General features: G+C 33.5%; 1 long non-coding RNA gene across 1 annotated transcript; it reads left to right on the top strand.

Moving 5' to 3' along the window:
• The first annotated feature begins 1,917 nt into the window (after window positions 1-1,917).
• Window positions 1,918-3,649, top strand: LOC147381401 (uncharacterized). The gene is made up of 2 exons (XR_015174585.1): window positions 1,918-2,357; window positions 3,344-3,649. It is a non-coding gene; the product is annotated as an uncharacterized LOC147381401 (long non-coding RNA).
• The last annotated feature ends 12,133 nt before the right edge of the window (window positions 3,650-15,782 follow it).

Raw genomic sequence — 15,782 nt, 5'->3', positions numbered from 1 at the left:
ATTGCATTAGAATTATCTGACAATTTCATAATTCTTGGCAAGTCTTTCACTCTTTCTACCTTAAGAGCTTCAAGAATAGCAGTGAGTGAGTTTGATTGTAGCAATAAAAATTCCAGCCACTGTTAAGGAAGGATCCTTCCAAGTTTTGAGCAAGATACAATAATCTTCTCCCAAGGGAAGAAGGGATCCGTCACAATTGAATTTGATAACTCCTTAAGGAGGACAAGCCCAAAAAAACCGAGATAGAGCAAGGAGGAATAGGGAAGCTTCAAGTTCATAATACGTTGAAGTTCTTCATGAATATTACATTACCTATTCCCAAACGATGAATGAATCCCAAAACGAAGAAGAATTGATTTCCAGATCCATGAAAAACAGATGATTGTTGTCTTCTCTAGCTTGCAGACAAAGAGAGCAGCTAGAGACCATATTAAGACCTCTCTTTTGCAGATTTTCGATAGTGAGAATACAATTAATGAATGAATATCTCAGTATTCTAGTGGATTCCAAACAATTTTTTCCAGCCAATGAGATTACTATCAGTGTAGAGTGTAGATGCGTGTATTCCCAAGCAGATTTAAAGCTGAAGATGTCACGGGCGTGAGGGGTCCATATATACTTGTCTTGTATTTCAACTTCAGGAAGAGGTTGAGGTTGTGAATAAACTTGATTCACTACAGACCTCATTCGGTCATTATGAGTGGGGCAAAGCAACCTCGATTCAGAGCTTACAAGGTCTGCCTGCCACCTTAGCATTTGGCCGAATTGAGATATCAAAGAGCCATCTTTCCAAAAGAATGTATTTTCTCCATTGCCAATCAGAACTCTGATATTTTTCATTTTCTCCATTGCCCACGAGTCATTTTGAGGAAGAGATCAAGACCAAATTTCACCATCTCCTATGTATCTTCTACGAATCCAGGAATAGACCAAAATAGTTTGATCATGCCTGCCTGCCATTTCCCAATAATGCCAAGTCCACCCTCGGAAAGAGGTTTACATACATTGTTCCAGTTGAGTAAGGTGGTAAGAATTTTGAAGGTTTGGACCTCTCCAAAGAAATCTCCCAAAGAGGGATTCAGTTTTCTTTTGCATTGCTTTTGGGATGTTACAAGCTAAAAGCTAAAAGCCAATAAATGTGGAGGCTATATAAAGGACAGATTTGGCAAGCTCCAAATGGTCAGAATAGGATAGTATAAGAGATATCCAACCCTCGATACAATGTATTAGCAGTTGACAAAGGTATGAAGACATTCGAGAAGAAAAAAAAACTAAGTGGGGGTTTGATTCGACTTCAAAACAGGGATTTTAGTGCGTTTGTGCTGAAAATCTGCGTTTTGATCCATAATTACCGTTTATTAAAAAAAATTGCGTTAAGAATTTGCGTTTTTAAACGCAGATATGAAAAGCGGTAAAAATAAGCTTTTTTGATTCGCGTTTGTGGGAGAAACAAACTACCGAAAAACGGTTCATGTGAAATGACCGAACTACCCATCATAATTTTCTTCTCATCTTCTCTTCTGTCAATAGAGCCGCACACAACAGCTCGTTGTTCTTGACAAAACCTCACCCACATCTGTTCTTCGCTTCTTCTTGTAAAAGCCTCGCACAACTCTCTCTCTCTCTCTCTCTGCTTCTCTACAACACGCAGTTGTTCTTGTCGATACAACCTCAGACAGCCCTGTAGATCTTCATCTCGACTGAACCTCACACACCACATCCCTCTAGATCTTCTTCTTGACAGATCCTCACAAAGCCCTAACCCTCAGCCATTTTTACCCTTTTGTTCTTAACAGAAGTTCACACAGCCCTAACCCTCAAACAAAGTGCTTCAACAGTAGTCGATCTCGACACCATCTTCTTTGGCTTGAGCAGACCTCGGCTTCATCTTTTCCTGCGGCGATCGTGCAGGTATCCTCTCTCTCTCTCTCTCTCTGCCAAAGGAACCCTCGATTTGTATGTAAAAATTAATGGTTTTTCATCTTCAAAATCAAGGGTTTTTGTTGATTGCATATTTATAAATTGAATCGAATGTTAAGGGGAGTTATAGATAATTTATATTTGTAAATTGAATCGAATGTTATCGAGTATTCGACAATCAAATTTATAAATTTATAATTTTTTTTTTTTATAAAGCGAATATTATCGGGTATTCGATAATCTAATTTATAAATTTATAAAATAATTTTTTTTGATGGGATCGAATCGAATATTATCGAGTTTTCAATATTCTAATTTCTAAAATTTTAAACTTTTTTAATAAATTGATTCGAATGTTATCGGGTATTCCTAGCATGTAGCCATTAATGCTGTTGATTTTCAAAAAGAGTTGATCCCGAAAAATCCTGATCCGATCGGTATAGTTTTCGTCGTCAAAATTTCTTATTTAAGAACGATTGTCATTGATTTAATGTTTATTTCTGTTCATTTGGTAAATTTTCTCTGGATTGAATTTGTATAGAGTTTGAAATCGAATCCAATAGTGTTTAATATGATCTGCCTGGTTTTGTTGGTTTGGATGCATAAATCTTTCTGCTTAGGGTGATCTGGTATATTTTGTTTGAATTTTTGAGTTTGATCAACGCAATCCTGTTTTTTTTTGGGTGCTATTTTGTTATTGTTTTGCTGGAGTTTGGTTGAGCTTATCTCATAATTTACTACTCTTTCCTATTTGTTAAAGTTTGATGGTAGAGATTTCATAATAATGGTGTTTTCTAGGCATTCGAAGTATTATTTCGTCATTTTACCCTTTTTTTCTTGATTTTTATTTATTCAAACAAAGTTATTTACTTTCTTAGTGAGACGAAATCGAAACAGAGAGCAAAGGGAAACATTGGAATGAAAGAAAAGAAAATATTTGAACTTATAAAAAAGTGATTTTCCTGTTTAGGTATTTTGTTTGGAAACATGACCACCTTTTCTCAATCTTGATATTTTGGCAACGATTATATAGTAGATGGATGGTTGGGGACCAAGTGTGAGTTTCTATGCATATGTTGAATCAAATTTTAGTATTCCGAGACGTGTATTATTGTGATTTAAAGGAATCCTGCACATTTATGGTGGTTTTGAAATTTGGATCTGCTGATTTGTATTGCTCATCTTTTCTCTTCTCTTAGGGCATTGCTTAGACTGATCCATTGGTGCCCATGATTCAACTTACAAAATTTTCTGGTAGTTATAGATGCACACATTAAGAATCTTGTAGGCTATTGCTAACAACTTAGATGAGTCATGTGAGGACATATGAATTTTCACAATTCAGAGCAAATGCGTGGGACATAAGCAGCCTTTGTTTATTGCAACTTTGTGGAGATCAATAATCTCATTATGTATTCATCAGGTAAACTAATTGGGTTTCCTCGACTTGGAAAGCCAAGTGGACAAGTTGCTGGATCAATATCTGCACAAATCTCTTCTTTTAGCAAATGGCTTCAGTGAGCACAGTGCCTGATTCTGTATTGAGAGAACCCAGTGTCAATGCTGTCGGTGTCGATAGGTTACCTGAGGAAAGGAATGACATGAAAATAAGGGATGATAAGGTAGATGTCGTGGTTTTTCCTTTATTCCTTAGGTATTTTTGTTTGGCTGTCTATTTCTAATATAATATCCTTTCTTAATATATATCAAAACAATTCTTGTTCTTTTTTGGTTTATAGTATGTTTATTATTTATTCACTACCAGCTACATGTAATCTATCTCAATGCTTAACTAAGATGTTGGTTATGAGATTTTATGGGATTCAAGCCTTAGATGTGGTGCTAGTTCTGATATCAATAGATATGAACCTAATTAAAACACCAAATGCACATATGTGATAATGGTGAGGAAAATTTGGTCCTTATATCTTTGGGTTGCACACATCACAGTCGACATTTGTGGCGGCCCACTCTTTAGTGGTTTTTACTCTTGTACCCTTCTATATTAGTCCCCTCATGTAGCCCTTCCCCTCTATGATGGCATTCATTTTGGTACCTTTTTTTCCTTTTGGAGCCCCTAGGTAGTCCTTTCTCCATGTCTCTCATTTTGGGATTCAAGCCCAAGATGTGGCGTTGGCTCTGATGCCAATTTAGACAAACCTAACCAATACACCAAAAGCACTGAGGTGGTAATGGTGTAGATTGTTTAGCTCTTATCTCTTGGAGTTGTAACAAAGTAGTAATGGCTAGCCACTAGCCATTGATTATGCATCAATGGTTCCGTTATGCTGTTATTTTATCGTTAATGTAATAATATTTAGCTTCACTAATCATTTTTAAGGGGGCAAATTAAGTATGTTCATTATCCTTAGCAAGATCACATTACAATCTGTCAATAACTGTGAAGCATCTTTATAAAATGAGAAAGAGACTGCATTGTAATACAACCCAAACCCAAGACCCTTATAGTTGTGCAATGGCCTCAAGCCTAAGTTTGATTAGTGGGTCTAGAATCTGCATAATTAGGACTTCTTTGAGTTTAATTAGGTGTTATTAATAAGTCAGGCATGTGGGTTAATTGGGATATACTAATTATGTTTTGTAGTTGATTGAGAATATTTTTTTGGGTTCAAGACCTTGTATGCCAAGAGAGATTCTTCATTGGGTGGTGTGATTCTATTCAGAAACTGGTGATACTCGGGTTCTCCATTTTGTTTGAATTTGACTTCATCGATATTATCCATGTATTTTGTTTATCAGGAAAATTTCATATGTCCATTTTTAAGAGGAGATGTTGTCGAAATTTCTATAGAATTATTGATTTTTTATAGAATTATAAATTTTTTAAAATTAAAATAATTATTTTATAAAATTTTAATATAAATTTATTATATGTATATATATTTAATGTAATTATATATTTATAAGGGTATTATGGTAATTTTTTATGTATTCTGGGTGCATTATAAACATTAAGGGTATTCTAGTCATTTTATCCTAATACAGTAGAATCCAGAAGCTATATCAAACAATAATTACCAAATTTTGGTAAACAGCACAACAATTTTACAAAAACTCTATCAAACAAGCTTTTCAGTGTTTCAGCCTTTGACAATAGATTTTGACAACAGCTTCTTACAGCAGATTCTAACAGTTGTATCAAACGGGGCCTAAGTATCCAATCGGAAGTGAACTTTGTTGGAATTATTGAGGGTATTTTTGTGAATTGATTAAATTCTTTAATAATAGATATTTTAGTAATTTTGATGTTGGTAGGTTGGCTTTGAATAATTTTGCAAATGATTTGCTCTAGTCTTTGCTTTGTGCTTTAAATCATTTGCTGAAATTTCTTAAGAATTTAGATGGTTCATGAAATTTTTTCACATTGGGCTTCCAAGCACCCATAAAATTGATTTGTAGGCTCGACATTGCAAATTTGATTCGACATTTTGGATGTAAGTTATTCACAATATGACTTTTTTTTTTTTGTTTGGGCGTGAGATGAAAATTGATCTCTTTCTTTGATTCTTTCGTGAAATGCCGGATTCATCCTAAATGTCAACTTGTTTTTGTAATAGAATGAAATTTTTTGATAATACCAACACCATTGGTATGTTAGACTGACTAAGTCACTTTTAAGAATGAGTTGTGTTATTGATAGAGAATGCTTATAAGAGTTAAGATTCTTTTTAAGCACAAGATTCATATTATTGTCTAATATTGGATGATATTTCATGCTAAAGGTTCGGGTACATGACCATGAGATTATCGTTAAGGTTAAGGTTCTTACGTTATTACCCAAAACGGTCACAGCCACAAATCAAGTTGGCGTTTAATTTTATTTATATGGTAGTCATAGTGTTAGTATGTTATTATTAATTAGATGGATGGAAGTAACTGATTCTTGAGCTAGCATTGTAGAATATTTATTTCAATTAATGATCGATCACACTTGAGAAGCTTCTTATCGGAAAACTATTATATCACATATAGATAGATTCGATTCGATGAACTTATGTTAGTAATATTTCATTAGTTTGCTAACTCATGGGATCAACTCTCCTCAAGCCTTTACCAACTTTTACCACATTTGATCCATGAAACATGTAATTGAGTAATTGTAAGTTTTCAGCAAGGAATATTCCAGATCTGTATATTGAATAGTGGGAAGTTCTTGATAAAGAATCTATATCTATGCAAATGGGAGAATATCTAAGATTGGGTAAGGGATATTATTAAATATTCAAATATAAATTGATGTTTTTTTCTTTCTTGTAATAATTTTTTGAAAGATCATTTTATTTGGTAAATCAATTTTTCTATGTAAACGTTTGTAGACTAATTCTACATGATAAAAGAGTTTCTCAAAATAGATCGATCAAAATTCAAAGGCATATATATTGGTTATTATGTTAAGGAAAGACCTAACTGAGATTGTGTGTTAGGGTTACGTGCCCTAATTGAAATCATTCCGACTTTCTATTTTCTTCACATTTACAAAAGTTTTTCTACTTCTTTTCTTATAGCGCCTCCAGATTCTAGTATTCTAAGACACTAAATAACACTACGCAAAGATGATAATAGCATAAATAGATAATAAAGTGATAAAAAGATAATAGAATAACGCATATGAATAACTAAAGACCAAAATATCTATCAGAGTGTAGAAACTAAACATCAATTACAACCTATAATTCATTTAGAATACTCCCAATACACAACCTCAACAAAATAAAATAAACAAGTAAACCTTATGATCATCCTCAAGTAGATGAGGGTTGTAACTCATCAGAATGATGAACCTCAAGTACATTCTTGTACTTTAACTCCTTGAAGATTGACACCTCAATAACTGACATATCTGAAATGGTGAAAGATGGGATGAGTAATAAAGAGTTATCAAGCAAGAAATAAATATCTCAAACTAACAGTCCTCTAAATTTGAGGAAAAAAAATCATTCTAAAGCGTTTGAAACATATGCATGTTTTTCAATGTAATATTTAGCTTAATGTATAATTATACTTGAAATATAAATAACTGTAGGTTTTGTCATAACATAACTCTAAAAAAATAAAGAATAACCAAAAGCAATAATCATTTGCAAAAATAATTAATTTTCCAATTTTACTATCAAGATATAATATCATCCTTAAAAAAATCATGAATTTTTTTGTAACATAATGTAAACAAGGCTGGACATATAAATAGATCAATTTATCAATTTGTAATTATTCTCAATTTAAAATCCATATAATATTAATAATAATATTATTACATGCAAATAGTGGTAGTGTAGTTGATAAGAGTGTGAGAATCACGATTGGATACCTATTAGTTAGGATCCGAATATGTTTCAAACTTCACCAATGTGGAACCCCATTGTTAGTTCTTGATTTCGTGGTCGATTGTTGCATTTACCAGAACTTGGATGACCATTTATTCAACTTAGGTTGACCGTTGACTATGACCATAAGGTATAAGTTCTTTCACAAAGTGTTAGAATGTTCGACTATTCTAGACAATTAATGATCATGGACTGGTCATCTTCATCTAAGCCTATCAGGCGAACATATGATTCTTTAATGACATCTCAACACTGCCACAAACTACCTTTTCACCACAAAGTTCATTGGTAAAGATAGAAAAGAATATCCCGAATCTCAGTTGTGATGCTATTCCCCTATACATGGTGACTACATAGGAGTTTACGATCACAATCGTTCATCCTAGGATATTATGTTACTTTGGATGTGATATGACAAATTATCCTGTCAGGCATTCATAAACTCTTTAAGAGATCCCAAAATAATTTTATATATACATTTTCTTTTTGAAAATAAAATAGAAATTAACAATACAAGTATGTGGAATGTATATCCAATTTTCTACCGTACAACGGCTCAACTCGTAAAAATAAACAACAATACACATCGCCTCTTGATAATAGAAATAAATGAGAGCTTACATTTTCATTTATTATATATACGATATCACACCTACAATGCGATCCCTCAAATTTTTAATAAATCAAACTATTTTCTTTTTCAAGTTCAACCAAATCTTTCTATATTATTTGAAGAGATAAAAGTAAATTATTCAATAAAGTTTAAATATTAAAACTCAATTTATAAAAGTATGTGAAGAAAATAATTAAAATTGGCCAAAAATAGGTTATATATGCAATTTGGGATAAAATCATTGAAGACTAGTCAAAGCTGATGAAAATTTCGCTAAGTGTCAAAAATATAATTTTTCAAAGTTCTTCAAATGTAAAACGATTTTTTGGAATAGAGAGTTGTTACCACGAGATTTAACATCATATAATTTTGAAACTTAATTTCAAGAAAAAATTAAAGAAATCAGAGATTGTAAATCTGACAAAAATGTTCAAATTTGCATTTTATTTTTGTACCCAAAAATTAGATTTTAATTTGTTAAGTAATCCTTCTCCTACGAAACCAAAAATACCAGACCAGATTATAGAACAATATTGTGGCAACGTAGACCTAAGTGGTCATACTGGATCCTAAGGAACCATCACAATGGTCGGCCTATACTTGAACGAGAATGCTATGTCGTCCAACAGAGCCTAGAAGAAGGTGACTCGCGTAGACAACTAGATTTTTAAGCTATTCCCATTATTTTCAAATGGGGGTATTCCCTTATTTTTATTAAATAACTTAAAGTAAATGTTTCCATTTACTTAAATGTTTTTAATGAAACTAAGGTACTTAAACTTTATGTGCTATTGGGAAAATACAATATTGAAAAAGTATTAAAAATCTGGTCCTGTCGGTGTGATCGACAGAGAGAAAATTTTGGTGGTGGCATGGTCGGTGCCATTGATAGAAATGAACCAACTTCAGTTTTGTTCTTCAAAAACTTCTCCGATTTTTCCCCAAATTCATCTAAAATTTTCAAATATCATTTTGAAACATAGATCAAGAAAGAAAAACATTAAATCAATTTATTCTAAATATGATTTTTGTAAACGATATCATTTCCCTTAATTTGTAACAAGTATATTGATTATTTGGAATCAAGATATAAGATGTGACGAAATCTACAACTATTAGGAAGGTCTAGAAGTTCCCCACCTTAGTTTCACATTCTAAGAGCCTAGAAATTCACCGTGGATTGAAATAGATCGAATGTTGTCTCTTGAATATCTTCGAAAACTCTATTTCTTCGTTCTCCTCCAAGTCTACAACGAGTTGACCACTTTTCTCTTCTACGCCGAACCCCAACAGAACCTCTACGTGTGTGGAAATCGAGTCGAAAGCTTGATAGAAGCTAAGGTTTTCTCTAAGATTTCTTTTCGGAGAGGAAAATAGTGTAAGTGGATTAAAAATCTGTAAATTTACTTAAGTTAGATATTTAACAGTCATTTATCAATTTGTTTTAAAAAGTCCATATCCCGAAGTCCAATTGTTGCTATTATAGTCTATTTTGATCAATTTTAATATAAGAATCTAAAGGTTTCATCGGATTTACAAAATTCTGATTTTGAAAAAATTGTCATTCTTTTAGGTAGAAATGTGACACACAACTCGAGGATTTTATAACATTTTTCTTAAAACTCGGATTGATGTGTTTACAGGCTAATATATGTTTTTCGACCCTTCTGAATCTAATGGTGGTGTTAGTTTTCCTCAAAAGTTTGTAAATTAGAATCCATACTTTTAATCCATGTAAATTTAAAATCTACAAAATTAAAACTTCAAAATTTCCTCGAGATACAAGTCGATTTTTTTGGGTTATTACATTTCTTTAAAACATTCTAATACAAATGATTTCCAGTAGTAATATATATATACTATTGGCATTCGACAACCAACGTTAAGGAGCCAACATTGTCTTAAATGTCTTAAAAGTTTTGGATTTAGCTGAGTTTTTGTCAAGATGATTTCTTTGGTGAGGAGATCATCCTCACAAAAAATCAGCCCAATTGGAAACTTCTAAGTCCATCAAAATTGATTTACAAATTTTCAATAAAAAATTGACAGTCCACAAATTTAAAACCATTTTTAATGGGATTAGAAATTTCAGATTAGACTGATTTTTTTGTGAGGCTGATCTTCTTACTATAGAGATCATCCTCAAACAAAATCATCCCAATTCAAAACTTTTATGCCATATAAGACAAACCTATTGGCTCCCTAATGTTGGTTGTCGAACCTGACCCATATACATACAGGGTTAGGATCCCTTGATTCCTAAGAATGACTCATGAAAAAATCACATGATCCCAACCCTTTAAATAGAAAATCCTATGGTAGAGATTTATCCTTGGCATAAGTATCTCCGAGATTTGTGTTATCAAGATACTCATAAATCTCAACCATTGGATTTTGTGTTTGATTGGGATCATGTGTTTTTTTCATGAGTCATTATTAGGAGTCAACGGATCCCAACCTATATATATATATATATATATATATATATATATATATATATATATATATATAGGATAACTTTCAATGAACAATCTTAGAGGGACAACGTTGGGAGACATAATTTGTCCTATATGACTTAAAAGTTTTGGATTGGGCTGATTTTTTGTCAAGATGATCTCTATGGTGAGGAGATTATCCTCACAAAAAATAGCTCAATCTGAAACTTCTAACCCCATCCAAAGTGATTTATAAATTAACGATAAAAATCAATGGTTCACAATTCTTCAACTTTGTAAACCACTTTTGATGGGGGTAGAAGGTTCAGATTGAGCCGACTTTTTGTGAGGACGATCTCCTCACCATAGTGATAATCCTCACAAAAAATCAGCTCAATCCAAAATTCTTAAGCCATATAGGATGGGGTTATATGGACCGAAGGACCATCCATCTCAATGGATCACATGTCAAAGTGGCATCCGCATACACCATCAGGTGCCGCAAGTATGTAGAGCATAAAATTTTATGAACTCTAAAACAAAATAGAATTGAAAAAAAAAAAAAGATTTTTTTTCTAGAGGACAAACAAGAGGTTGAGTTGTCATTTGGACCAATGCAACAGTCCACTAAAAAAAACCCCCACCATTCATACCACATTTTTTCTCCTATTTGAGTTTGATGTTTCTAAATGGGCTGATTTTTTATGACGATGATTTTCTTACCATAGATATCATCTGATCAAAAGTGAGTCCATTGTAAAACTTCTAACCCCATCAAAAGTGGTTTACAAATAATGGATGGTACATGATTATTCAACATGTAAACAAGAGTCAAAAGTTTTGAAATGGGTTGATTTTTGGTGATATGAATTTTACAAGCGAACTGGATGGTCCACGATTCTTCAACTTGCAAAGTGAGATTAAAAGTTTCGGAATGGACTGTTTTTTTGCATCATCCTCATAAAAAATCAGTTCATTATGAAACTTCTAACCTATATAAGACAAAAAGCGTGGATTTTTTTGTTGGTTGACGATCATTCCCCACACATGCATATATATATATATATATGGGTAATAAGCCCATTCCAAAACTTTTAACCCATATAAAACAAAACTTTAGTTGGTGAACCTAACTCTATATATATATATATATATATATACTAGAGTTCACCCGTGCCTACGACATGAGCATCCTCTCTTGGGTTAAGGAGGTAAAAGAGAAAAATAAATAAGATTGGTATTATAAAAAAGTTGAGATTAAAGGGGTAAAAGATGAAAATTAATAAAGTGGATTAAATGGGTAAAAGAAGAAATATAGTAAAGTTAGGGGAGGTGAAGAATAAATGAAATAAAATTAGTCCCAACAAACTATGACTTGATGGAAGGTGTATTATTAAAACAAATAAGATTAAAGAGGTAAGAGATGAAAAGTAATAAAGTTGATTAAAAGGGTAAAAGAAAAAATATAGTAAAATTAGAGGAGAGGACATCTTCTTTTGGGTGAAGGTGATAAAAGTGAAAAGTATAGTTGGAGGCGTATTATTAAAAAAAATTGAGATTAAATGGGTAAAAAAGAAAATATAATAAAATTAGAAGGGGTGAAGAATAAAGAAAATAAAATGATTCCCATGAAACTATAGTTTGATGAGAGGTTTAACCCACAAAACTATTTAAACAAATTTGATATTAAAGGGATAAAAGATGAAAAATGATAAAGTGGATTAAAGGGATAAGAGAGAAAATATAGTAAAATTAGGGGAGGTAAAAAATAAATATCAAGATTTGACAATTTAATAAAATGCTAGAAAGTATATAAATCATATTATATATTTGTTTAAATACATGAGGTTTATTTATATTTTATACATCAAATTGGGTATAACTCATTCTAGACCCAATCTGATTGTCCTTGGAGCTTAATATCAAGATTTGACAAGCAACATGATTCGTTAAGAGCCTAATTTGATACTTATCGGTTCAGTTCCAAATCTAATCTAATCCTTATCAGATTGGTACCAAATTGACACCAATCCCATCCTAACCCGATCCAATGACAATCTTAATGTTTTCCCACGTTCTTTTAATAAAATACCAAAAATTTCCTACCGGTTGAGCTCGGCTCTGAGCTTGCTAGGTGGTTGGAGGGGGACCAAAGGCTCCCTACCTTGAAGGTGGTGGTTTATGGGGCGGAGTCCTCCAAAGAAAATTGTCCAAGTGTATTTTTATAATTTTACTAGTATTATGCAAAATCCTAGTTATGTTTTCTTCGAGTTATAAATTTTTCCTTCTTGGTAAAGTGATGTAATTTTGTAATTGCAAGTTTTCTCTTCATAGTGGAATTGGTGTGATAGAAGTTGTACCCCAATCTCGAGAGAATCACGTAAATCTTTGTGTTTCTGTTTGATTTCATCTTTTTTTTCTTCTCATTCTCAATTGCTTCTATTTTTTGAAAGATTCAAAACTTCTTTGTTAATTCTACACCAAGAATGTATATTTTGATTTTAGTTAATGAGAAATAATGTCTTGAAAACAACAATCATTGTCCTTTGTTATTCAATACCTTTGATTAACAATGAGTTGGTAAACCCTTAAAGAGTTGGCTCAATGGTAAAACAAGAGACATGGGTTTCCTCCCTCTGTTTGTGTATTCAAAATTTGGTGGTTTCTTGACTTACTATGTTGCACATTGAAAAACTAATCTAGGTTTGGGGTGTGCGATTGTAAGGATTAGTCCCATCCCAAATGATATGGGGATACCCTGCATTTTAAAAAAAAATGAGTTGGTGCCTTATTATATAGTTGGGGGCATCCAAGTAATTTTTCCTCATGATCGATTTTTTTATGTTTAATTGTATTTATTGTATAATAATTTTGGTCTTAACAACTATTTTCAAAGTTTACATTAAAAACCTTGATTTTTCCCTCAACCATTCATCTTCAATTTCTTGGGAGAAATATTTTTCCCTCCTCTTCAACCCTCAAGCTTAGGAACAAGATATGATTTTGGAGAAGTAAAAGGCCAAATGAAATTTGGGCAAAAAAATATTTTTATAAGGGGTGAAGGCAATGTTGAAAATATTGGACTAAAGAAGTAATACCCTAGATTTTTAACACATATATTGAGGAAATTCGTAGGTCAAACAAATAGGAGATTTTTATAAAGTTGGAATTTGACAAATTCGACTACATCATTAGATCCGAACAAAAAAAATTAACCAAAATAAACTATAAATCGCAAATATTGGAATTCGGGAAATAGACTTTTTAATTAAAATAAAACAAATTGATTAGTGACATTTACGTTTTTTTTACTCTATAAATATTATACCCACGAAAATTCCAAATATCTTTTTCTAATTCACATTTTCTCCTTCTCTAAATCAAAACCCTAGAGGAAACTATAGTCTCTCGCCATCTTCAACCTAGTTTTTTATTTAGTTAGTGGATCCGTTGGACTTTGAGCAGATGACTGATTGGTAAAAGGTGAGACCTCAGCAGCAGGATTGGGAGGATCAACTGTCTCGTCCTGATCGATGTCTATAACGGGGACAGGAGGTAGGTTTTTGGTAGGAGCAGGCGAGCTGGGATTCAAATCTATAGCTCGCCCATCCTTCATAAGCTCACAGGGATGACAACTGGGTTCCCCTCCTCATCCAATTAGAAAGGTGGGACTTGCCCGTATACACCAAACCAGTTGAAAATTTTCTTGACATGAGCACCATCGTACTCCTTATTATCTTCTTTGTCTTCATCCTCCTCATATTGAAATCGAGCAACCTAAAAGCCTTTGTGACAGGCCTTGGTAGAAGCTTCCTCTAACAATCAAGAGTATTGGACTTGTAGTTGTCCCAACAGTCTCTTAGTCTCAGCCTCATCGTCCTTGGCCTGTGCTACCCTAGCTGTCTCAAGACCAGGCTTGAGGGAGACTAGCTCAAGCTCTTGCTGTTGTACCCGCTCTTGGAGATTCGCTAGCTCTACGTCTCTCTTCTTATAGCTAGCCAGTTCCAGTTGGAGAACCCCCTGGGAATCTGCTAGCTTCTTATTTTTGGCCTTCAAATCTAAGTTTACCTTGAAAAATTGGGTTAAATTCGCCTCCATTTCCTCTTTAGCCTCCTGGGAAAATTGGCTAGAGGAAGCTAGCTCAGCCTGAAGTAGAGTGATTTTTTCTTCATACTCTCTAATTAGAATAGCGGCTTGGTTCTTAGTCTTACACCATTTCAAGAAAACTAAGATACCATAGGCGTTGGCCTACAAGAAGAATAACACAGTTAAGTGAGTAAAGCATGAAAAAGTAAGGAGTAGAGTAGGAAGAGCAGACAATTACCTGATAAAGGCTATGTACAAACCAATCAAAGCCTAGATCAGCATTGGCTCTATCCTCAACATCTCAGTCCTTGGGGAAAATTGAGTGGGAGAGCAGAGAGGCAGCGATGACAGGATTTTTCACCCCGTAGCTCCTATTGTAAATATGGTCGAAACGGGGCCGAAAGTCGTTCTCGTTTCCATCCTGGAAGAAGACTCTGTGATTTTTCCATGGGAGTCAAATGGTCACTTGCTCAGACCTCCACAAACTCTTTCTAATTAGCCTGCACCTCTTGCGTGACTAAAGCTCAGAAGTAGGGTTGTCAACGGATAGGTATCCGATTGGATACCCCTGTATCTGAATTCGAATCCGAAAAAAAAATAATACTATCCGAATTCGAATTCGAATCCAATCGGATATCCCTAACAAGCATTCGAATTCGAATCTGAAAAATATATCGGATATCCGATAATATCCGATTCGATAAAAAATCCAACAAAATACCATCATCCTCAATCTGTCGGAGTTCGCACAGTCGAAACCCTCTGATTTCCTCCGAAAAATCACTCCGACTGAATCGGATCGGAGAGAGAGAGAGAGAATATGTACATGATGCTTGTCGACCGGAGAAGACGTGTCGGAGTTCGCACAGTTGATCTCGAAACCCACAGATTTCCTCTGAAAAATCATTCCGACTAATTCAGATCGGAGAGAGAGAGAGATAGAATATTTACTTGATGCTCGTCGCTGGAGAAGACGGTGGTTTTCGATCGAAACCCATTGTTACGTCAACTGGTTCTTCACGTTTTAGTCGACTGGTTCTTCATGCTTAGTCTTTAAGGTGGTTGAGAGAAGATAAAGTTTTTAAAATAAAATTTTGATGTATAACACGAATACACAGTATCATATATACACATATATAAAAGTTTTGTTGTAAAACACAAATACACAATATATATATTATATCGGAGCGGATATTATCGAATCGGATATCGCAATATCCGAATTCGTATCCGAAACTCATTCGAATTTTAAATTGACATCCGAATCCGATATCTAAAAATTTCGGATAATATTCAATTTTTCGAATTTGAATTCGGATTTCGGCTATCCATTGACACCCTTACTCAGAAGTAGGGTTGTGCTCCCTAACAGTGTTCGAGCTC

The sequence above is a fragment of the Akebia trifoliata genome, unplaced genomic scaffold (assembly GCF_017979445.1).
Source record: "Akebia trifoliata isolate Shusen 1 unplaced genomic scaffold, ASM1797944v1 Contig00515, whole genome shotgun sequence".
Lineage (NCBI taxonomy): Eukaryota > Viridiplantae > Streptophyta > Magnoliopsida > Ranunculales > Lardizabalaceae > Akebia > Akebia trifoliata.
This window is presented reverse-complemented; position numbering and strand designations above follow the sequence as displayed.